The sequence below is a fragment of the Nyctereutes procyonoides genome, unplaced genomic scaffold (genome assembly GCF_905146905.1).
Source record: "Nyctereutes procyonoides isolate TBG_1078 unplaced genomic scaffold, NYPRO_anot_genome, whole genome shotgun sequence".
Lineage (NCBI taxonomy): Eukaryota > Metazoa > Chordata > Mammalia > Carnivora > Canidae > Nyctereutes > Nyctereutes procyonoides.
The window spans coordinates 45,142,906-45,167,405 of record NW_026575043.1 but is presented as its reverse complement, the minus strand read 5'-3'; the positions used below and the strand labels follow the sequence as shown (position 1 = coordinate 45,167,405).

The following is a 24,500-nucleotide window of genomic DNA, read 5'->3' as shown; positions in this document are numbered from 1 at the left end:
GAAAATGACTGTGGGAGGAAGGAGTGATAACCCCCAGAATGCAAAATCAGGGGAGTATTACCTGGTGCTTGAACAAGGAGCTCCACTTTGCAACTGTTTCCTTTTTTTTTTTTTTTAGGACTTGTGAGGAATGCAGCAAACAGGAAATCCCTCCACAAAAGATGCAGTGTCCCAACTTGTACTGCGCCTGAATAGTTTACATGATAATTTACTGAAGAAATCTAGTGTACTTTAAATTTTTTTCATAAAAGTTTCCATTGTGTTATAGGTTAACATTAAATGTTTTATAACAAAAAAATCATTCCTTTAATCATTCTGGTAAAAGATTAATATCAATGTAGTATGAATAAGCCCATTATAAATAGCATGTTGTCTGAAAATGGAAAGAAGAGTTTAGATACATGAACCTGAAAGTCATCACTAGAAACCACTAAGATACCTAGATTTTTCATCTGAATTCACTCATTCTTAATTGATCATTTATCTATCACCAGTAGGTTGGACTTTTTTGGGGGTTGGGATAAAAAAAAAAAGAAAAAAAATAAACTCTCCTTAAGTAACTTTCATACAATCAAGAGAAAGAAAAAATATAAACAGGTAATAGCAACATTCTCTATCTGTATACAAAATGCTTATAGATGCTACTTATTTATTATATGCCCATGTCAGAATTTGTATACATAAACCAAGCCAGGGATGCTGGCCACCTTTTTGAATTTTTTCACCATTTACCCAGCTCTTCATTCTTGTTTGATAGTTATTAAACACCTGAGGGGAAGAATCTAGTAAAACCAAAATATTTAAATAGTCACACAATGGTCATTTTGACAGAGATGTTGCTGGTCATAAACCAGTCATGTGGGGATCCCTGGGTGGCTCAGCGGTTAGTGCCTGCCTTTGGCCTAGGGTGTGGTCCTGGAGTCCCGGGATCGAGTCCCACATCGGGCTCCTGGCATGGAGCCTGCTTCTCCCTCTGCCTGTGTCTCCGCCTCTCTCTCTCTCTCTCTCTGTCTGTCTCTAATGAATAAATAAAATCTTAAAAAATAAATAAATAAACCAGTCATGTGAATTACACCAAGTTATTTTGCAGCTGATTATACAGCTGTAAGTACTTCTTTTAGTGATTGCATCAAGAGTACTAATATATACATCTGGATTGGAAGACTGAGATGCAGTATTGAGGTGGAAGGCTTATTTGAAATCCATCTGCTATGGATTTTAACTTCACCAGCTTGGTAAAATGATCTGAACCACATAATCTACTCTAGTATCCTTTCCCAGTTTCATAGGGAACAGCAGGAGAGATACAAACTTGCGAGAAATCCAAAGTTGGAAACCTTTTCATGTAGTGTTCCTGAATCTCAAGGAAATCCAGCTTATTAGTTTCAAAAGAATCTTTCAGCCACTACTGCATCTATGCTTCCATCTGGGTGGGGACCTAACTGAAATGTGACTCCATGTTGGAAACCAGTATACAGAAAAGCCAGTTCCCAGCTTCAGAGGGGATTGGCAGAATACAGTTTGGATCCAGGTTCAGTAAGTACAATTTGCTAGTTTATTTTAGTTTCCAAAGCCATCCAACTTTGATTTGCCCTGGCTCTTGATTTTTTAGAAACTTGGCAATAGAATGATCTTATTAAATAGATCCTCCCCTCATATAAGCATCTTCAGATTGAGAGGCCACATAAATTTTGTTTTTTCAATTCTAAACGCATACAAGATTTTTATCTGTCCCATTATGGATCAGACTTGCCTTTCGTTTCTCCCTAGCTCTCCTGTATTTTTTTCTGTATTCATTTAGATTTAATTTTTTTAAGGCAAGAACCATGTATAAGGTGACTTATTCATGTTCAAAATCTTAGTACTTAATACAAAATCTGGCATATAGTCATTAATCAATAGCATTATAGTTAATAATACATATTATGAGGAAAACATTTTCTATTAACATAGATTACTTTTCAGGCCTATCATATATGACATATGTATATACACATGTATACACATATCTGTGATACATATCTCTCTATATGTTTCAGTAATAATTGGTATGTGAAGTTGTACCTGCACATATATATATAATCTCTATCAGATTCCCTAGCCATAATATCAACACAGCAAAGAATACAACTTAATAAAAAGATTTATGATTAGTAAGTTAAACAGAGAATGGCAATGTGACCCAGCAATTTCACTCCTAGGTATCTGCTCAAAAGAATGAAAACTATTATTCAAACAAAAAATTGTATGTAGATGTTCATAGCAAAATTCACAATAGCCAAAAGGTAGAAATGATGCAAATATCCACCAACTGAGGAACAGATAATCAGAATGTGACGTAATACATGTAAAGAATATTATTCAGCCATAGAAATAATGAAGTCCTAGCACATGCTACAACATGGATCAAGCTTGAAAACTTTATATAATAAGGGAAAGAAACCAGACATAAAAGTTACATATTATATGATTCCATTTATATCAAAAACCCACCCTGACACATACATAGAGACAGGAAGAAGATCTGTGGTTGCCAGGGGCTGGGCTGGGCATGAAGTGATGGGAAGATAATAGTTGGTTTCTTTTGGGGTTGATAAAAATGTTTGGAGCTAGATAGAAGTGATGGTTGTCACACATTGTGAATGTAAAGTAAATGCTAAATTTCACATTTGAAAGTGGTTAAAATGGTAAATTGTATGTGGATTTTACCATAACAAAAATATTTGTGCCAGAATTGCTGTTTAATCAAACTACATTTTAAAAATTCAAAATCTTGAATTCATTATTTTTTTCTAGAATTTTATAGCAGTTATAGCTCACCTGACTTACTTGACTAAAATCCTTTTTTTTTTTTTTAAGGAAACTTCAGTCTATTGAAATCTCTGTTCTCTATCGATGAAAATATATCAAAATCATTAATTATTTTAGTTGAAATGATTGTTATCCATAGTGCACCTACTCTTTTCTTTTCCATTATAATAACTAATTCAATGCTGTTCCTTTGAGAAAAAGGCAGTTTTTTTTAAATTAAATACTGAAAATCTAAATATTTTTCTGGATACAGTTAATTTTTTCAAAGAAAATTATTTTAAAAGTTTTACCAGCCTTGCTTTGTAGTTCATAATCATTAGAGTTCATAACATAATCATTACTTTACTGTCTTACGTCTCACTGGATAGAGATCATCAATATGTAAATTATATATATAATAGATGGAGTTATAAACACTAAAAGTATCGAGTCAATGGAATAATATTACGAAGGAGAGATGATGTTGAAATTATGGTGGTGTAGATGAGCTTCACTGAAAAATATAAACTTTCACATGCATCTAGAAAATTGATAGGATTTGATAGTTTACCATAGCAGGAGAGAATGATGAACATTCCAGGTGTCCAGGCAAGACAGAAGATGCTTCAGGATTTTAATATCTCCATTGTAAATGATTGAAAATGCCTTGCCACTATTTCCCAGCATGTAACTGCATCCACTCATACATGTCCAATACACTCTGGGATGAGAGATCTTTCTAAAAGACAAATCTATTTGGCCTAATAATTACAATAGCATGCATTTATGCAGTGGTTACTTTGTCCCAGACACTGCTGTGTCTTCATGGTTAAACACTTAATCATCATAATAATTGTGCAAGATTTTTCCTTACCCTGTCAAAATACTTATAAATATTACAAGAAAATCAGATTCTGAATCCTATCATGAGCTGCCTGTATCTTCTGACTCAATGTTCAAACCAAATGACTCAAATACAAGAGAAACAGTAACTTATCCAATTATCTAATAGGTACTTACTGAATGCCACGTCCTCTCACCCCTCCATATGTCTTCGTCTGTGTGATGTCTATGGACTCAAATGTTCCCTACTACCTTCGTATTTCCTCTTTTGTATGAATGTACATTCCCTCTCACCTTTGAGCAGTATTCTCTGATGTAAAAATAGTTACACTTTGTTTTTATGCCCAGGTTTTGGCTATTATTTATAAAGCTGTGTTAAATATTCAAATATAGTTCTTTGTGTAAACATATATTTTCATTTTTGTTGGGTAAATGCCTATAAAAGGAATTGCTGGATCATTAGGAAAGTCAAGTTTAACTTTCTGAGAAACTGCCAAACCACTCTCCAAAGTGCAGTGGCACATTTCATTTCTTACAATCATTTTGTCCCTCATCTTCAACAAAACTTAGTATTATTGGTTTTATTAATTTCAGCCATTCTGCTGAGCATGTAGTGCTATCATATGTGATCTGGTTTGTGTTTTCCTAATGACTAATGATGTTGAGCGTCCTTTCCTGTGTATTTTCCATTTGTTTATCTTTTATGGTGAAATGTATGATAAAATCAAAACCCCATTTTAATTAAGTTACTTGGTTTCATACTAAGGAGTAGTAAGATTATTTAGATATTCAACTTACATGTCCTTTATCACATATATGTGTTACAAATATTTCACTTGAATTTACAACCCTGAGGTCAGGAGTCCCTCGCTCCACTGACTGAGCCAGCCAGGCTCCGTAGCCTGCTTTAGTTTTTTATACTACTTTGGACTCTTATTTTTCCTGAATCTGTGTGTATATACTTTTTATCAACTTGGGAAAATTCTGGCTATTCGTTATTCAAATATTTTGTTCTTACTCTGTCCTTCATTTTCTAGCAATCCAATTACATAAATGTATGCTCTGTTAATATACCAAGTCCTTTGTTTTTAAGCTTGGTAAGAAAGGTCTTGGGAAATTTTTATACTTAATTTAGCTTCAAAACTAAGGCAGTATCCTGAGGACTCTACTTAATGCCCTGCGTATCACTAGGTCTTTCCACACTGGCAAGTGGAAACATGAGTTATCCTCAGCCCTGTGAGAGCTCCAGGAACTTTTCTACTCCTTTCCTGTGGCTCTTTCCAAGGCTTCTGGTACTTTCTTCTCATGAAATGTACAGAGCAATACTCAGTGACAGAACTGGGAGATTCTTTGAGGTTTTACAGAGTTGTGTGTCTCTGCAACTACCCACTCCACTCTCTTATTCTGACCTGTCAAATCTAGTTTTCTTGACTGCCCCCAAAATTTGGTCTCTATCTCTGCAACTTGGCAAGATGGCTTAATTCCATTACAGCTAACCCTCCTTTGTTGTTTGGTACAATTGAAGGGCTCATCTTTTTTTGTGGTTCACTTATGCCAGGGGTCATAGTCCTATGTTGCTTGTTGTCCAATATTTGAAAAATGTTACTTATGTTTTGTCTACTGTCTAATTGTTTAACACAGAAGAGGTTTTCTTTTTTTTGGTGTTTTGTTTTGTTATTGTTATTTCATCCTAACCAAGGTTGAAGTTCTAGTCCCAATTCGACATGTTGAGTTTAAGGAATTGATGAAACATTTAGCAAGGTGTCAAAACAGGCAAACATGGCCTTAGAAAGGAGCTTATTTTTATATTAAATTTCCCAATTATTTTTTAAGTATAAATTTGAAAGTAGAGAAATAAGTGATTCATTGGGAATTACTATATATTATATTCAAAATGCAGAAGACTAAAGATGTAATTCTTGGGGAGTTATATGTAAGAGAAGAAAGATTTATAAAAGTAAAGTTATATGTTAAATAAAAGCAGGCACAATTTTAAGAAATTTGGAGTTATTCTGAAAATTGGTACTTAAAGGAAGAACCATGTTCTGATGTTTTCCCCTAAAATTTCAGCAAGTTCTAAAAAAAATAAACATAAAAATAAAATAAAATAAAATTTCAGCAAGTTCTTGATTGAAAAATTTTAAAGGGATATTATTTTCCAATGAAATGACAGTTGGTATCAGACATTTGTGCCTGCTGACAAGACAGTGACATGGTACCACAACAAGTGCCTATGATTCAAATGGTGTCTAGACAGGAGGGATCGTTTTGAACTTCTTATTTTTCACTGTCATCAAATTCTGTATCATACATTTTCTTTTATGCACAGTGATTAGACATAGATTTTACATAAAAAGAACATAGAGGGGACAATACTGTTGTATACTGTAAATAATTAGAGGAGTCAGTTTAAGTAGATTGTTCAAGTTAAGTAGATGTTCAAGAGTATAGTCTATAGCTCTCTCATGAAGATAAAATCAAAACACTGAACTGTGACTTAATTCTTTGATATATACATGTACACATGCATGCATATTTAAATGATTGAGATATGATACCAAATTAAATCATCTGTCAATCTAAAATAATTCTAGTAGACTAATTTAGTGACTATTCTATTTCACTTTGCTAGATAAATATTGTTAAAGAGTTGTAAAACTAGAACCTTTAGTTTTATAATTACATTAAAATATATCCTTGACTCTATCTTTGATTGGTAGTTCCCTGGGAGATGAAGGAATTTTGTGATAAAAATATAAGTGAACATCTGAATTTAAAGAAACCTGTGAATTTCTAGAGAATTATAAATTATCCTTAAATTACCAAACTTTAAGTGATCAGAAATCATATAGAGCTAATCATGTCAGCTATTCTGAAAAAGTTTAATAATTTCCTAGTTAAGCCCATTTGGAAATGCACAGAGAAAAAATTTTAAATGCTTTAAAAATTTATTATATCTTTTCGGAAAGAAATTTCTGGGGTAAGTACAGTACATTTCAAAGACATAAGAATCATAAACATGAGTGGGAAATATCAGAAAGGGAGACAGAACATAAGAGACTCCTAACTCTGGGAAATGAACAAGGGGTGGTAGAATGGGAGGTGGGCAAGGGGTGGGGGTGACTGGGTGACGGGCACTGAGCGGAGCACTTGATGGGATGAGCACTGGGTGTTATGCTATATGTGGGCAAATTGAACACCAATAAAAAATAAACAAATAAAAAACAAAGACATAAGAATCAAATGATCACGTCTTTACTAATTTATTTTGGCATTAAAACCATGTTCAATTATGGATCAACTTTGTATACATATTCCTAAGAACTATCCATAATTCCCCAAGTTTAGATTAACTTTTAGTAAAATATATACAAAGAAACTGTAGTCTGTATTTTATTTTCCCCAAACCTATAGTAATTTTATTTATGAAGCAAAAATAAAACATTTATCTTTAAATTAAATAGCGTCATAATACCAACATTTTGGAAAGCACTTTATTCTTAATCTACGTAGGACTGGAATAAACATAAACTGTGACCTACTGTATCTTAACCCCTGAGAAACTCATATCCGCATGTACCCAAATGTATGTATAATTTTCAGAAAAGCATTGTTCAAAATAGTTTGACAGTAGGGAGTAATGTCCAAACATTTATCAACAACAGAATGCATAGAGTGTGGTATTATCATTACAATATTATAATTAAGACCTATAACAATAATTTAACCACAACCACACTCAAGAACATAACTGCATCTTATGATACATTGTGATAAAGATGTAAGACATAGAAATACATATAATGTGATTTTTTTGGAGGGGGTTAAGAACGGGTAAATCTAAACTTCATCCTTTGGGATGTACACCTAGATAGTAAAACAAAAAGAATAAGGAAATTATTGCTAAGTTATGATAGGGTTCTTGCAGAGTGATGGAAGGTGATTGCTTGAGGGTTTCTTGAGTTCTTTTTCTTGGCCTAGATGTTGTTTATAGGATCACATACATTTTAATTGTTTGTTAAACAATTATTTGTCAAAGCTGTGTTTGATGCACTTGTGTCTATGAATGTATTTTACAATAACAAAATATTTTTAAATATAAAATTTCAGAAATGACCGACCTAACAATATTTGGTATATAACAGGTTTTCAAGCTCTTTACAAGTTTCTGTACAAATGACTTTTTCTCTATGTCAGTTTTATCATTTGCTATGTAAATATTAAGCATCCTCTTCATATTTCTAAGCAGATTAATCTATGATTTAATCTTTTTATTTGAACAAACTTTGTTTAACCGGTGCAGCCCTGTCAATTTCCCCATATGTTGCTTTCATATTTCACTATGAATAATTTATCCCTCTCAAGTTAATATGGAAAAACATGAATTTTATTGATGATACCTCTTGTGTTTAATTGTGAAGCACCACTGTGACTTATGAGACTTGTGTTTTTGTTATTTACTTGTAATTTATTAAGATCTGTCTTTGGAAAGGGGCAAATAGAACACATGTTGTTGATGACAATATTTGATAGTCAATAATCATTACCTGATTAAAATATAAGAATCAGGGATGGGATACTTATATCTTTTGTAAGTAAAGGCAGGAATATAGGCTGCAGAGAGAAAAAGGACAGAAAATCCAGGCCTATGAGATACTTGGAGATGGATGTCTAAGAGATCCAGATACCCAGATTCACAAAAAACAGTGGCATATGGATTATATGCCATATGTAATTTCTGAAAGAATTCCTATCTGCTAAGTATCAATCCAAAAAGCAGTAATTGATGAATAGGATTGAAGTTCTTTCAATAGCCTGCTTTAAATATAGATGGTATAAAATCTGTTTCGTGAGAAAAAAGATAATCTGATAGAAAACTGTAGCTATATGATATTAAGTAAATGGTTCTTATTTCTTCATATAAAAAGCACGTGACCGCCATGTAAAGCAAGTGATTTTTAGGTTGAAAACCTCAAACATGCCTGGTTCTTGATGTGCAGAATCCTTTTCTGTATGAAAGAAAGACCTTGGATCTTTTGGGGTTTTTATTTGAGGATTCCAGTGTTCAGTATGTTAGTAGAAAGTCCACCAGTGTAGCTGACGCATAAGTTCACAATCTCATGTAGGCAACTGCATCCTTGGGATGGCCTGCCCCATGCTAATTGCCGACCAAGCAAGAGTTCATTTTTGCCTGCGTTCTTCCATGAGGATACAACTAGAATGAGTGCTGGTGTGGGGGGAGGCTAAACTCCACATCTACCCATCTTAGGTTCTCCCGGGGGGACTCATTACCAACAGGATATCATCAAAAGAAAAAATTTATAAAGGTTTGCAGTGCACATCACACTGAAGAAATCAAAAACAAAGAGGAACTCAAAGCAGCAGCTTAAAACTGTCGGCTTTATAGCGTCTTCAGCAAAGAACAATAATACATTTGTAGAAAGAATGATAGCCTAAAGAAAAGCAGTTTTAGGCTATCAAGGGCGGCAAACTGGAAAGGTAAATATATGGGAAGACATTAACACTAAGATTTGTTTCTGGATTCCTCTTCCCAAAAATATATATACATATATATTTTGGGGTGGCTTACCCCGGCTTCCTTCACAAGGCTTTATACCTGGCTCTCAGGAATCCCTGCTGAGCCAAGCTCTAGTTATTGGTATTTGAGTTAAATTACAGTTATAGGTGGAATGGGTGCATGAGTCATTTCATTAGAATGTTTCAAAAGATGTGCCCTTAGTCTCTTCTTTGGCCAAAAGTGTGTGCAGAAGCCCCATCCTCTAAGGGATTGTACAGAATGTCTGGCGCTCTGTAGAGTTGGTTTTTTTCCCCCCTCCTGAGGAAAGCAAGATTACTCTTTAACAGTTAAAAGCATTGTCCTATTAGGGATAATGTAACACCACATCATCCTTCCTGTGTAGTACATCATTATGCATACACTATAAAAACAGACTCTGCATGGTGACTAATTTTGGAATAAACCCATAGACTAAATCACAGCATATATAAATCATTTCTATCTCAGCTGCTCACTTAAACCTGAACAAATTTTCTGGAAGCATGTTAATTTTCCTATGATACTCCTTAATATTCCTTGCAGAGCTGGTTTGGTGGTCACATATTCTTGCAGTTTCTGCCTATCTTGGAAGCTCTTGATCTCTCCTTCTATTCTGAATGAGAGCCTTGCTGGAGAGAGTTTTCTTGCCTGCATGTTCTTCTCATCTAGGACCCTGAATCAATCCTGCCAGCCCCTTCTGGCCTCCCAGGTCTCTGAGGAGAGGTCTGCTATTAATGTAATAATTCTCCCCATATCGTTAAGAATCTGCTGTCTCTAACTACTTTACGGATTTTCTCTTTTTCTATGGAATTTGCAAGTTTCACTATTAAGTGTCGAGGTATTGAACGGTTTTTATTGATTTGTGGGGAGGACCACTCTATCTCCTGGGTCTGAATGCCTGTTCCTCTCCTCAAATTAGGGAAGTTCTCAGCTTGGATTTGTTCCAATATGCTTTCTGGCCTCTGTCCTTCTGGGTGCTCTCTGGAACCCCAGTGATGCGTAATTCTTCCTTCTGAAGCTGTCATGTATTTCCCTTAACCTTTCCTCGTGGTCCTTTCATTGTTTTTCTCTGTTTTCCTCAGCTTCCTTCCTTGCCATCAAGGAGTCTTCTATGTTGCTCATTCTTTCTTCCAGCACCTTATGCCTTGTCATTTGGACCCCCAATTTGAATTGCACCTCATTTAATTGATTTTTAACTTGAACCTGATGAGATCTTAATTTTGCAGTCCTGAAGCCTCCACCCGCCCCGGGGGGAGGCAGGACTGTGGCCCTGTCCCCCGTGCCCTGGGCTCCGGGGCCTTTGCTGCTGGCATCGCGCTCTCAGGGCCACTGAGGGCGCCCGAAGGCAGGCACAGAGTCCCGCCTGCCCCCCCCTTCTCCTCGACGCCCTGCTGGCTGCAGTTCCAGAGCTATCCTGAGCTCGGCCCCTTCCTGTCTTGTCTTGTTAGAATCCGCTCCCCCCACCACCACCACCCCGCTTCTTTCTTTCTTGGTATCCACCTTCCACCTTGTTAGAAGGGAAAACCCTTCTCTTTAACTCTCAGGTCACATTGGTAGGTGTCCAGGATGACTGGAAATTTATCTAGGTGAGTTGGCGGATCCGGTGAGTTGAGGACTCTACTCTCAGGCCTTCTTCCCCCTGTTGTCTCCTTTTTGTTTTAAAGCCCTTTCTGCGGATCCCTGGGTGGCTCAGCTGTTCGGCGCCTGTGTTTGGCCCAGGGCGTGATCCTGGAGTCCCAGGATCCAGTCCCACGTTGGGCTTCTGGCATGGAGCTTGCTTCTCCCTCCTCCTGTGTCTCTGCCTCTCTCTCTCGCTCTCTCTCTCTCTTCTTTCTCTCTAGGTCTATCATGAATAAATAAATCTTTAAAAAAAAAAAAGCCCTTTGTACATGATCTACCAGTGTGTTGTGGTCCCTGTAAGGGCTCCGTTTCCATTTCCACGTATGTTTATGAGTGAGTTCTGCAATTTTGGGTTTAGCTCCACTGACAGCAGGAGAGGAGTTACTATTCCAGCAGCATTGTTTTCAACTCATGAATGAAATGGAAAGTCATTTCCCTGTCTGTCTGGAACTTGTAATTACTTGATTATTTAATTAGTTTCCTTTGTATCTATTTCATTTTGCATGACTCTATTATGGTCCTGCCTTTCTTTATGGTAGTGCATTTTCAGGATATCCCTATGCATAAAAAAAATCATTATTCTAGTTTGCTTGTGTCCCATTCATAGGTCAAAAGTTCCAAGCCATATTCCTACTGTTTTCTTTCTTTTTTTTTTAATATTTTTTTCTTTATTTATTTATGATAGAGAGAGAGAGAGAGAGGCAGAGACACAGGCAGAGGGAGAAGCAGGCTCCATCCACCGGGAGCCCGACGTGGGATTCGATCCCGGGTCTCCAGGATCGCGCCCTGGGCCAAAGGCAGGCGCCAAACCGCTGCGCCACCCAGGGATCCCTCCTACTGTTTTCTGTGTGAATATTTCAATTTAGAAGGTGAGGCATCATTTGATGGCCAGAATAGTAAAAATGCATTTTTCAATCAAGTTCAGTTAATTTTTCAAGATTTAATTAGTTAATTAACTAATCAATTTATTAAATTGAGGGAGAGAAAGAGAAAGGGAGAAAACGTGAGTGGGGTGAGGGTTAGGAGGAGGAATAGGCTCCCCATGTGGAGGGACCCCCACATGTAGCTGAACCCCGACCATGGGATTAGGTCCTGACCCCAGGGCGTACAATTAAGTGACTGATAACACTGGCACCCTACAACTCAAATGTGATTATGGTTAATGATTCTTAGAGTAAAGCTAATATTTGGACATTAATCTATTGCTCAACTTTAGCAAAAATAAATCTTCTATTGTTTTTATTCAATAGATGTTATTACCTAGTAAAAACTGATCTTTACTGCTCTGAACGACTTTAGGAAACCAGATGGAACATCGTGTTTGAGACCATGGTGCCCAAAGGAAGTGAAAGGATACCTGGAGGAAGTTGTTTGTCCTGAAGGATGTGTCTCTCCAGTCCATTCAGGATGGTGACTACAACATTCCCCAGCCAAGCAGGAGACACCGTTGATGAGGGAAAGTACCCCATCACTGTTTTATAAGCAGCTTTGGTGTCGCCAATGGTAAACATCCTCTCAGATAAGCTAATGCATGGCAAGAGGCAAGCACTCAGCACCCTTGCCACCAGGAAGATTATGTATTTCATCTCAAATGGACGCTGTCTGATGGTCATCAGAATTTGTGTGGAAAGCAACCGAGAAAGCAACATTCGTTCCTCAAAGATACTGAGCTCACCTTGACAGCATTAACTTGCACTTCTCCTCTGATGTTCTGGAATAATCTCATGATGAAGGGATCATAAAGTGCTTCTAGAAGGACACAGAGTACCCATCAGCACATGGGTCATGCTGCTCAAGAATAATTCAGGTAGTGGTGCCTGAGTTGCTCAGTCAGCTAAGAGTCTGCCTTTGGTTCAGGTCAGGGTGTCTGGGACCTGAAATGGAGCCTGATGTGGGGCTCCCTGCTCAGCAAAGGGTGTGTTTCTTTCTCTCCCTCTGCCCCTCTTGCCTCTTCTGCTCTCTCTCTCTCAAATACATAAATAATTTCTTGAAGAAAATAAAAGGCTAATTTGGGGACTGTTGATCAGTATGAATGAAGGCTAGTGAACATGATGGCATTTGGTAACTAAGCATGGGCTGAGCTACCACTGTCGGGCCACTCACGGGGTTAGGGCTGGAAAATATGGTGTGTTAGGAGTTTCTTTATTTTGGAGAATGATGAGAGAAGCCAAGGTGCAGTGTCAGTGGGACAATGTCCTGGGAAAACTCTCTTATTCTTCCTTTCTCCTTCTCCCTTTCTCTGTATTTCTGTGTCCATAGCTGTCTCTCATTCTCTCTCTCTCTCTCTCACTCACAATTCTCTCTCTGTGTCACACACATGCACACACAACTCTGTCACACTCATAGGTTTAAACAAGTCACTCCACCCTAAGAGTCATGCACTCACAACCATACCAAACAGTGAACACACCGGCTCCTAGTATTGTAGAAATGTAGGCATGTTTTCTCACCTGGGAAAGCTGCCTATCTCACACCCCCAAGCCTCAGGAACATGGAACCGGGTGGCTGTCCAGAAGAGAACAGCAGGTTGCTGCATCTGCCGTACTATTTAGATTTTTTTTTTTTCTGCAAGAGAGGGGTTCCAGAATACATACCACTTTCGCTGTTTTCTGAGACGTCTGCACTTACACAAAAGAGTAAACCATGAGGGTCAGGTCATGTGTGTCCTTTGTCATTGGTTCTCCTAGTGAGTATTCAACACCACATGAGCAACAGTAGTAAAACGATAGGCCTCCAAAGGAAGCGCAGGTTGCACCCATGAAAAAGCAGGAGCTATTCCTGGGGGATGGATCTCTCGTTCACTGAAGGAGCCACACGAAATTCTTGAGGAAAAACTGCATGTGAGAGAAAGGTCCCTTACTACACTGTTTAAAACATCCCCTCCAAAACCCACAAAAATGGTCCTTACTCCTAAAAAATACACTGTTCCTTGTCATATCTGAATTCGCTCCAAAAAGAGGAAAAAAGGACCATTTCTAATTCAGGAAAATGGGTGAGCATTCCATAGAAGAAGTTGGAAACTCATTCACTGACTTTTTTGTGGAAAAACTCCTGCACCACACACTTGGCAAGATTTAGGAGGACACAAAATAACTGTCAATGCATTCATGGGATGTGGTGCTCAGGAATTACTGAGCGATCACTGTTTATATGGATACAGGCCAAGACTATTGTAGTGAGTGATTAATAAGTATCATATGAGGGTCTGGGGTCCATCCTCCTTGGTGGACGAGGAAAACCTTCAGCTCAGGCCAAGGCCCCAGTGTCCTGCAATCCATCCCCTCCTTGGGGCCTTGTTCAGCCCAGAATGTGCTTCCCCCTTTCCCTCTGCCTTTCTCCCTTGCTTATGCGTGCTCTCTCTCTGAAATAAATAAAATCTTCCCCAAAAAGTCAATGGCAACTTCAAGTAGCCTGACATAATCAGTGCACAAATAGAACTGATCTGCACATCGATTCCAATGATGACTTCCCATCGCTCATGCAGCTTGTTGTGAAACCCAACTAAAAACTCCCACCTTCTGGACATCTGGCAAAATCATTTCTGTCTCTGTAGGTCCACATATGCTGTCCTCTCTTTTGCAAATTTTTCAACCTGAAAAACCCCTTTTCTTGGTAGGTTTGATTCAATGCTAGACAATTATTCTCTTTTGTTCTATTTAGTCTAGTGCTCTGTTGTATTTATTCACTAACAGGTTTTTTTTTTTTAAGGTTTATGTATTCATGAGAGACGTAGAGGCAGAGACATAGGCAGAGGGTGAATCAGGCTCCATGTGGGGAACCCGATGCGGAACTCGATCCCAGGCCCACAGGACCATAACCTGAGCCAAAGGCAGATGCTCAACCACTGAGCTACCCAGGTGCACCGGTAATCAGTTTGGTGAAAATATTCCATCCGGGAGAGGTTTAAATACTCAAAGTATACCATTTACCAATAGCCATAGCTGTGAAGCAGAGTAGGAGGGACAGGCTTCCCATTATGCGTTAAAAAAATCACGGAGATCAAACGTACAGCATAGGGAATATGATCAGTGGAATTGTAATAGTGCTCTATAGGGACACATGGTATCTACACTTGTGGTGAGCACAGTATTACCCTATACAAGTATCGAATCCATATGTGGTACACCTGAGACTAATGTAACCTTGTGTACCATCTCGATTTCAATTAAAAAAAAAAAAACATAGTAATGTAGGCACCAGGCTCATTCCTTTAATTGGGCATCTACTTTGTGCTCATATCATGATCCCAGGGTCCTTGGATACATAATATTATGTATTTGTGAAAACAGTCAGGTGCATAACACAGAGCAGTCCTTAATATATGTGGTCAACTTCAATGATAATAATGTCTCTACACTGGTTTGTTCTTTGTGATAAAAATTCCACACTAATGCAGGCATGTATGATCGTGGAAAATATGTGCCAAGGGATAGGGTGATATGGAAATTTTTATAATATATGTTGCCTTATGACACCAGTCTAATCCTAATCTCAATAATAAGGTCTCCTTATTAAAACATAATCAGTGATTTTAGGTTGTTAATACTGTACACAGACTAGTGTCCAAATGTTAGCTTCACAACCCCTACCTTTTAATTTGACCAAATTTGAGTGGTAAAAGCAGTTTTACTATTTTGGCATAAACTACTGACTGACCATTTAAATTATGAATTTCACATATAAAATGTAAATAATATAGCTTTGTATTTTTGTCTTTAGTATGGTATCCTGAGCACAGTAAAAGAATGATTCTTTTTTTTTTTTTTTTTTTTTTTTTGTAAAGAGAGCAAAAGAGAAAGTGTAAGGGGGAGAGCAGTAGAGGAAAAGGGAGAGAGAATACTAAGCAGGCTCCATCCTAAGCATGGAGTCCAACCTAGGATAATCTGATGACCTGAGGTCATGAACTCTGAGATGAAACCAGGAGGCAGTCACATACCTGAATGAACCAAACCTGTGCCCCTGGAATAAGTTTTCTTGAATCAACTAAAGGAATGAATTTCCTGGTTACTTTCAATCGACTCCTTTGCTGGTTGTATTTTGGTTTTTCCTCAAGCGTGAAGTAGTTTGGTCCAGTTTTGTATCCACAGAGATCCATAAACATTTTTCACCTAAGGTTTTTGATTGTAGACACTGGGAAACTCGGTTACCATAGAGAGAGCTGTGGACATCTTGCTGTCAGAAGACCAAGTGGAAATTTTAAAACTTGACACGCACTATCCAGGATGAAAATTCACTGGATAGGCTCAGCAATCCGATGAAGAAACAAAGTAGACAGTGGACGTGTAAACAGAACGAGAGAAATCATACTATCATGAGAGGAGTGCAAAAAGACTGAACAAAAATTGATAGGAACTTAAACATGCATGCCTAGGATACATCAAAAGTGCTAAGTTCCACAGCATGGAGTTCCTGTAGGAAAGCAGTTGGTGGTGATCCCTGGGTGGCGCAGTGGTTTAGCGCCTGCCTTTGGCTCAGGGCGCGATCCTGGAGACCCGGGATCGAATCCCACGTCGGGCTCCTGGTGCATGGAGCCTGCTTCTCCCTCTGCCTATGTCTCTACCTCTCTATCTATCTATCTATCTATCTATCTATCTATCTATCTATCTCTCTGTGTGTGACTATCATAAAAAAAAAAGCAGTTGGTGTAGAAGAAGGTATGGGGGCAAAATGGCTGAAAATTTCATAAATATGTGACTCAGATCTACAAAGCTCTGAAAACCCTCCTCCTGACACATTGTAACCAATCTGCTGGCAAAGAGGAAGAAAAACCTTGAAAGCAGAGGAAAAGGACACATTCAACCTAACAGAATACGAATTCCAAGGCCCGTGACTTCTCAGAAAACAGAGGTCAGAAGACACTGCAATGGTGACTCAAAGTATAGAAGGAAAACACCTCTGAGCCTAGGACGTTATGTTCAGGAAAGATAGCTTGAAAGAATTAAGGCAAAAGGTGAATGAAAATGAAAACAAGACAAAGTCGGCAGACAAGCAGGTGGTAAACAACTGGAAGAATCAGTCATTGAGCAAATATTTATTTATTTTCATTAAAAAAATTTTTATTGCAGTTCACGTTTATTATTTTTAATATAGTTTGAGGGAAGGCCAATTTGGATATGAATGGGCTGAGGAAGAGGGAGGCAGAGAATCCTAGGAAGGTTTCATGCCCAGTGAGGAATCCCACGAGGGGCTGGATCTCAGGCTCTTGAGAGAATGGGCTGAGCTGAAATCAAGAGTCAGATGCTGAGTAATACTCAGCCATTAGAAACGACAAATACCCACCATTTGCTTCAACGTGGATGGAACTGGAGGGTATTATGCTGAGTGAAGTAAGTCAATCGGAGAAGGACAAACAGTGTATGTTCTCACTCATTTGGGGAATATGAATAATAGTGAAGGGGAAGGGAGAAGAAATGTGTGGGAGATATCAGAAAGGGACACAGAACATAAAGACTCCTAACTCTGGGAAACGAACTAGGGGTGGTAGAAGGGGAGGAGGGCGGGGGGTGGGGGTGACTGGGTGACGGGCACGGAAGGGGACACTTGACGGGATGAGCACTGGGTGTTATTCTGTATGTTGGTAAATTGAACACCAATAAAAATTAATTTATAAAAAAAAAAAAAGAGTCAGATGCTTCCCTGAAGGAGCCACCCAGTTCCCCTCAGTAAGTAACTTGGACATTAAATGATGAGCAAGAACCTTCTACCAAATGGAGTGAAATGACACAGGGAGATGCTTGGAACCTCAGGAACATAAGAACCTCAAAAGGGGTGTTTTTCTGGGTAAATGAGGTCTCCTGCTTTTCTGTCCTTCCAAATTTTGTATGGCTTTTGAGGGCAACAAGGAGACCACAGTCTCAGTGCCTGGGGCTCCCCTCCTTAATCAGTTGATCAAAGAGCCAATCCAGGCAATGCTGGAGTAGGTGCAATGGGCCTGGGGGCCTACGGGTTGGGGTTGCATGTAGCCCTGAGAGTGATATCCCACTGGGCTTATAATGTGACTGCTTTATGCGTGGGGTGATCTTAGGTACTTGAGACAAACTTAACCTTTATTCTTTTTAAAAAAATTTTATTTATGTTTAGGTAAATTCAGTTTGCCAACATATAGTGTAACACCCAGTGCTCATGCCATCAAGTGCTCTCCTCCTGGAATAGAAGAAATAGGAACAAGATAATGAGGGAAAGGAGGGGGATTGAGTGGGAAAAATTAGAGAGGGAGACAAACCATGAGACTCCTAAATCTGGGACACACTGAATCTTTGGAACAGCCCATACATGTCGTAGCCCATAGAGGAGATGAATGTGATGCTAGAGGTAAACTATGTTGCCCAATTTCCCTTAGCTTAAAAGTGGGCTGATGGGGTTTGTACAGCAGGTGAGGCCTCCTCAATACCAGCTCGAGCCAGCATCTGCCCTGATCCCTGGAAGGACTGGGCCATGGGCTCCAGGCAGGCATGAGGGAATGTCCTAGGCTGGGCCAACCCTTGACGTGGGGAGCAGGCCCAGCACTGTGTGGCTATAGCAGTGAGATCAGACAGGAGCAGAAATGCTGGCCTCCCTGCCTAGGGCCTGTGTCCTGGGCCTGGTCAGACCAGGAGGCTAGTTCTGCAGGACCTTGAGCACAAGCGTGTGCCGCCAGCCCAGCAGCTTTCACAGATTCCTCTAGATTCCCTGCACCCAGTGAAGGCCTTGGCTGGCTGCACTGGATCCCTTCTCACACAGAGGCAAGTGCAGATCTTATTCTTGTCCCAGGACTGAGGATTGTGCGAGGAGGGGAGGAGGGAACTGTGCTCCCGGCACCCCTCCCACCTCACTTCTGCTGGACCCAGGAGGAGATGCTGAGAGGGACCATTTCAGGGATGCCCATCCCTAGAGTGCACTTCCACCCTTTGGGCAGAACTGGGGGTAGCCCAGCATTGCTACTGTGTGACCTGTAGGTGCAGAGGGAGTGGGGCCCCGGCTGTACCAGCACCTGGCTCCCACGGAAGCTGTCTGTGTACAAGTTCAGATGGGCGTGGCACAGCTGTGTATCAAGAGATTGGCTCCATCCAAGACCAAAGGCAATAACCCGAACCAAAAGGTCTCCTGCTCTATTCCCAAGAGATGCCAACCAAACACAACAAGGGCTTTGATGCTTGCCAGTGACAAAGGGAGTCAGAGCTGGTCTGCAGAGAATGACCGTCAAATAAAAAGAAGAATATGACCAACTGCACAATCCAATCCCAGGGCAGAATTCTTCTTACTATTTTATCCAAATACCCTACTGTTTATGATGGAATAGACCAGAGAAGAGCACTTTCGTGGCTCAGTAGGTTAAGTGTCTGACTGCAGCTTGGATCATTACCCAGGACCCTGGGATCAGGCCTGTATCAGGCTCCCTGTTCAGTGCGGGGTCTGAATATCCCTCTCCCTCCGCCCTTCCCATTCTCCTCTTTCTCTCTCAAATAAGTAAACAATAAATGAAAAACAAGACAATTGCATTCCTATACATCGTCTTCTTTATTTCATCCTGCCCACTCACAGTCTACAAAGTAGCAGGTATACTCCAACTGCACCAGGGACCCCCTCCTGTTGATTCCCGCCTCATTGTGCTTCCGGACCTGAGGTTTCTTCCTCTTCAGGATTTTCATCCTCATATTCTCCACTGCCCAATCTTTAGAGATACAAACACGAGGATGAGTGAGGCCCCGTGTTCCTGCTACTCCAACTGAGGCCACTTTGGAACACCTGTCAACACCTGCTCTTCCTTGGGATCCTCAGACCTTCCCTGGGCTCTTGGGAGTTAGAGCCCTTCACCAAGACATTGACCACAGTGGCAAACCTTCCTTGAGAGAGAGAGGATGCCCCTTCACCTGGCATTTCCCCATTTCCACAAGATCATGATAGCTCTCACGTGGACACGGATCCACCTGGATCCACCTGTGATGGGTGGTGGACACCCGCTAGGTTAGATGGGGTCCATGTGCAGCCACTATGCCAGACTCAGAGCAGCTGCCCAGGAGAGCCATTCATGATGATGGAAATGATCTGTGTTTTCAACATGCTCTACTGGGCTCTGGCACTGTGGTTGGTATGATGAGGGATGGAATGTGTAACTTCATTGACTGTAAGGAATTTCAACATATGCAGGCATGTCTGGCTATCGGCTGCCTCCTTGGATAGCTCAGGTCTAGGATCCAAAAATGAGGAAGCTGTGACCTCCCTGCCCTAGGGGTTCCTGCAGTGGAGTTTGCTGGCCTGACCTGACTTCATTTCCGTTGGTCTCTGGGCTCCTATCCATGAGGCAGGCACTACAAGAGGTCCTGGCATCACTCAGACAGGAAGGTCTGCACTCAGGTCCTAGAGCAATCCCAGCAGGGGCTGCTTCTAAGCAGAGGAGAGGACCCCATACACATGGGCTGGTCATAGTCAAATAAATGAGGCAGAGGGGGCACACCTCATCCTCTTCAGGAGCTCACACTTTTCCTTCCTGATGCAGGCTAGAGCCTAGGTAGGTACTGGTTTAGTGTGGGGCCCCACACCCCAGACATGCTGAGCAGGGACCTTGCCAACCCAGAAGTGGATCCCAGTTCTTGAGTTGCTGAACTCACTGAGACCTGGCGTCCATGTATCTCTACTTCCCGCTATCTCTATGGACACAAACTACTTACCTGAATGCTACCCCTTTGCTTGTGAAAACATGTCCATGGGTCTCCACCTGGAAGACCCGTTTTCTGGTTTTGGTTTTTGTTTATTTCACTACACCGGTGATTTTCATTCCAGTGAGGACCCAGAATCAGATTGGCGCTCCTGACTAAAGACAGGAAGAGACTGCTTCAGGGTACGTACTGCTGTCACTAGTTCTGAGGCCACCTGCAGGTACAGAAGAGAGGACACCATGAGGCTCAGCTCCCTCTTACTCTGCACTGATTCTACTGCTCTCAAAAACTTAGGGAAGCCAGATGGGACATCACGTTTGACACACTGGTGCCCAAATAAATGACAGGACACACCTGGAGGAAGCTGCTTTTCCTGAAGGATGTGTCTCTCCAGCTCATTCAGATGCTGACTACAGGATCACTCAACCAAGCAGGAGAAACCATTGCTGAGGGAATGTACCCCATCTCGCTGTTTATTTCCAGCTTTGGTGTTGCCAATGGTAAACATCCTCTGAAATAAGGTAACGGTTGGCAAGGGGCAACCACTCAGCACTTTTCTCAAGAGGAAGATTATGTATTTCACCTCAGAGAGCCACTGTCTGATTTTCATCAGAATTTGTGTGGAAAGAAAGCAACATTCATTCCTCCGTTAACGATACTGAAGCTCACCTTGACGATACTGATTTGTTCTTCCTCACTGATGTTTTCCATGAATTTTTTTATGAGGAATGAATCCAAGGATGAAACTAGAAGGACACAGAGAATCCATCAGTACATTCGTCATGCTGCTCACGAATAACTCGGGTAGAGATTCCTGAGTTGCTCGGTCATTTAGGAGTCTGCCTTCAGCTCAGGTCAGGCTGTCTGGGACCTGGAATTGAGGCTAGTTTGGGGCTCCCTTCTCAGCAAATGGTCTGTTTCTCTCACCCTCCCTCTGCCCCTCTCACCTCTTCCGCTCCCTTTCTCTCAAATAAATAAGTAAAAGCATGAAGAAAATAAGAGAGTAATCTTGGGACTGTTGCTCATTACGAATGGAGGGCTAGAGAATATGGAGGCACGAGGTTAGCAAGCCTGGGCCGATCTGCACTGTTGGGCCACCCACGGTCTGAGGACTCTAAGATGTACTGTGTGAGGAGGTTCTGTTTTTTGTTATTTTTTAAGAATGTCGACTGAGTCCATCTTGTGGTGTCGGTGGGACATATCTGCTGGGGAGTCTACCTCTTTCTCCTTCTCACTTTCTCTGTATTTCTCTGTGTCACTATCTGTCTCTATCCCCTCTCTCTGTCTCACTATCCGTCTCTCTCTCACACACAAGCACACACTCACACTCACACTCTCACACACTGCATAGAGTCAACAAGTCACCTCCCCAAGCCTGTTGCACTCACAGCCACTCCACGCACAGAGAATACATTGGCTTCCCAGGAGTGTAGAAACACGGACCTCTTTTCTCACCTGGGAAAGCTGCCTATCTCACACACTCCCAAGCCTCAGGAACATGGAATCTGGGTGCCTGGACAGCAAGGGTGTCTGGGTGTGAGGACAGCAAGGTTGCCCCATCTGCCTTACTATTTAGAGTTTTTCCTAAGCAAGAGACTGATTCCAGAATACACACCAGTTACGCTGCTTTCTGAGACGACCTGCAGTTACACAAAAGGGGAGAAGATGGGGGTCAGTTCATGTGTGTGTACTTTGTCATTGACCCTCTGGTGAGTATTGAACACCAAATGAACAAGTGTTGTAAAGTTAAAGGCCCCCAAAGGAAGCACAGATTGCACCCAGGGAGAAAGCATGAGCTTTTCCTGGGAGATAGATCTCCCAGGTTGACGGAAGCAGCAATTCCAAATTCAGAATTCAAGGCGGAAAAGTGCTTCTGAGCAAATGTCCCCTACTGCACAGTTTACATCCTCCCCTCCCAACACCCCACCAAGAGACGAGGTAAATACAGGTAAAGTGGGGCAGGCTTCCCATAGAAGTGGGTGGAGAGTCTTTCAAGGATTCTTCAAACTCAGACGCCACAGCCTTGGCAAGATCTAGGAGGACACAGAATATCAGTGCATTGGTTGTGGTGCTCAGGTATTAGTGAGATCAGTGTTTACATGCATACAGGGGAAGTCAGCATGGTAATGAGGCTACTGCTAGGCCGTCATTGGTGGATGAGGAAAAACCTTTAGCTCAGGCCAAGGTCCCAGGGTCTGGGATCCATCTCCTCTTTGGGCACCCTGCTCAAAGGGGTTGTGCTTCTCCCCTTCCCTCTGCCCTTCTCCCTTGCATATGCTCTCTCTTGCTGTCTCTCTGTCTCTCTCAAATAAATAAAAACTTTTTTAAAAAGGCAATGGCAACTTTAAGTATCATGAAATAATCAGTGTAAAAGAGAACTGATGGGCACATCGATTCCAATGATGGGTTCCCTTCGCTCATAGAGCTCGTTGTGAAACCCAGCTCCACGTTCCTACCTTCTTGACCTCTTCCAAAACCATTTTTGCCTCTGTAGATCCACATATGCTGTCATGTCTCTTGTATGGTTTTGCACTTGATTTCAACCGTCAAAAGATGGTGGGCTTGTGCAATGTTGGGCAATCCTTCAATCTGTTCTTTTTTAGTCTATTACTCTGTTGTTTTTATTCATTAATCTGTCGTTATCAAAATCAACCATTATGGGAGAGATTTAAATACCGAATGTGTACCATTTACAAATAACCATAGTTGTGAAAAAGAGCGAGGAGGGCAGGCTTCCACATGTACATCAAAGCAGTCATAGGGTGAAAGGTCCAGCATAGGGAATATGATCAATGGAATGGTAATAGTGCTCTATGGGGACCCAAAGAATCTATGCTTGGGGTGAGTGCAGTTTCAATAAACGTAAGTGCCAATCATAGGTGGTACACCTGAAACAGATGTAACCTTGTGGGTCATCTTCACCCGAATTTAAAAGCCATAATAATGTGGTCAGCAGGGTGGTTCCTTCGGTTGAGCATCTCTCTTTGGCTCGTGTCATGATCCCAGGGTCCTGGGTTACAGAATATTATGCACATGTCAAAACACACCCTAATGCAGAGCAGTCTTTAATAGAAGTGGTCGACGTCAATGATAATAATATCACTACACCGTTTTTTTGTAATAAATGTTCCACAGTGATGTTGGTGAGAATACCTGTGGACGTTTTGTGCCAAACAATAGGGTGATGGGTAAATTTTTCATACTATATGCTGCATTATGATATAAACCTGACCTTAACGTCAAGAATATGCTCTATTTATTAAAACACAATAAGAGTTTTATTTGCTAATATAAAACACGGACTAATATGCCCAATGATAACTTACGACACTTCCCTTTAATCTGAACAAATTAGAGTTCTCAATGCGATTTCATAATTTTGGACACAAACTAATGACTGACCTTTTAAATTAATATTATCACACATGAAACAAAAGAATATGGCTTAGTATATTTGTCTTTAGTATGGCACCTTCAGCAAAATTGAGTAATGATTCTTTTTGTGTGTGTGTGGAGGGAGCAAAACAGCAAGTGTAACGAGGAGAGGGGCAGAGGGAAAGGAAGAGAGAGTACAAAGCAGGCTCCATGCTGAATATGGGAGAATCTGAAGACCCTGAGGTCACGACCAGAGCTGAAAACCAGGAGGCCGAAATTTAGCTGACAGAAACACTCAGGTGCCCCTGGACAAGATTTCTTGAGGCGATTTAATGAATTAATTTTTTTAAAGAGTTTATTTATTTATTCATGATAGTCACAGAGAGAGAGACAGAGAGGCAGAGACACAGGCAGAGGGAGAAGCAGGCTCCATGCACCGGGGCCCGACGTGGGATTCGATCCCGGATCTCCAGGATCGCGCCCGGACCACAGGCAGGGGCCAAACCTGCGACACACAGGGATCCCACGAATGAATTTTCATGTCACCTACTAATGACGCCACGGACGGTTCCAACTTCTGTGTGTACCACAGGGGATGTTAAATTAAGTATTTTCACCCACACTCCAGGGCGGGTGTCCCCAGGTTGTCACCACGGCTCTCGGTCCAGCGTTTCCACAGT

General features: G+C 40.9%; 2 long non-coding RNA genes across 4 annotated transcripts in view; one reads left to right on the top strand and one right to left on the bottom strand.

Moving 5' to 3' along the window:
- LOC129507775 (uncharacterized) overlaps positions 1-16,874 on the top strand; it is a 23,315-nt gene extending 6,441 nt beyond the window's left edge. Inside the window, exons 2-3 of the long non-coding RNA XR_008664076.1 lie at positions 119-11,679; positions 12,110-16,874. This is a non-coding gene — a long non-coding RNA (uncharacterized LOC129507775). The remainder of the gene's footprint in view (positions 1-118; positions 11,680-12,109) is intronic.
- Positions 16,530-24,494, bottom strand: LOC129507774 (uncharacterized). Of its 3 annotated transcripts, none has more exons than XR_008664074.1 (5): positions 21,901-24,494; positions 21,115-21,191; positions 20,800-20,956; positions 20,458-20,659; positions 16,530-19,460 (listed from the first exon to the last, which is right to left on the bottom strand). It is a non-coding gene; the product is annotated as an uncharacterized LOC129507774 (long non-coding RNA). The 3 variants fall into 3 exon arrangements; XR_008664075.1 differs by lacking the exon at positions 20,800-20,956 and having other exon boundaries at positions 21,901-22,085; positions 22,392-24,494; XR_008664073.1 differs by lacking the exon at positions 20,800-20,956.
- Between the last annotated feature and the right edge of the window lie 6 nt (positions 24,495-24,500).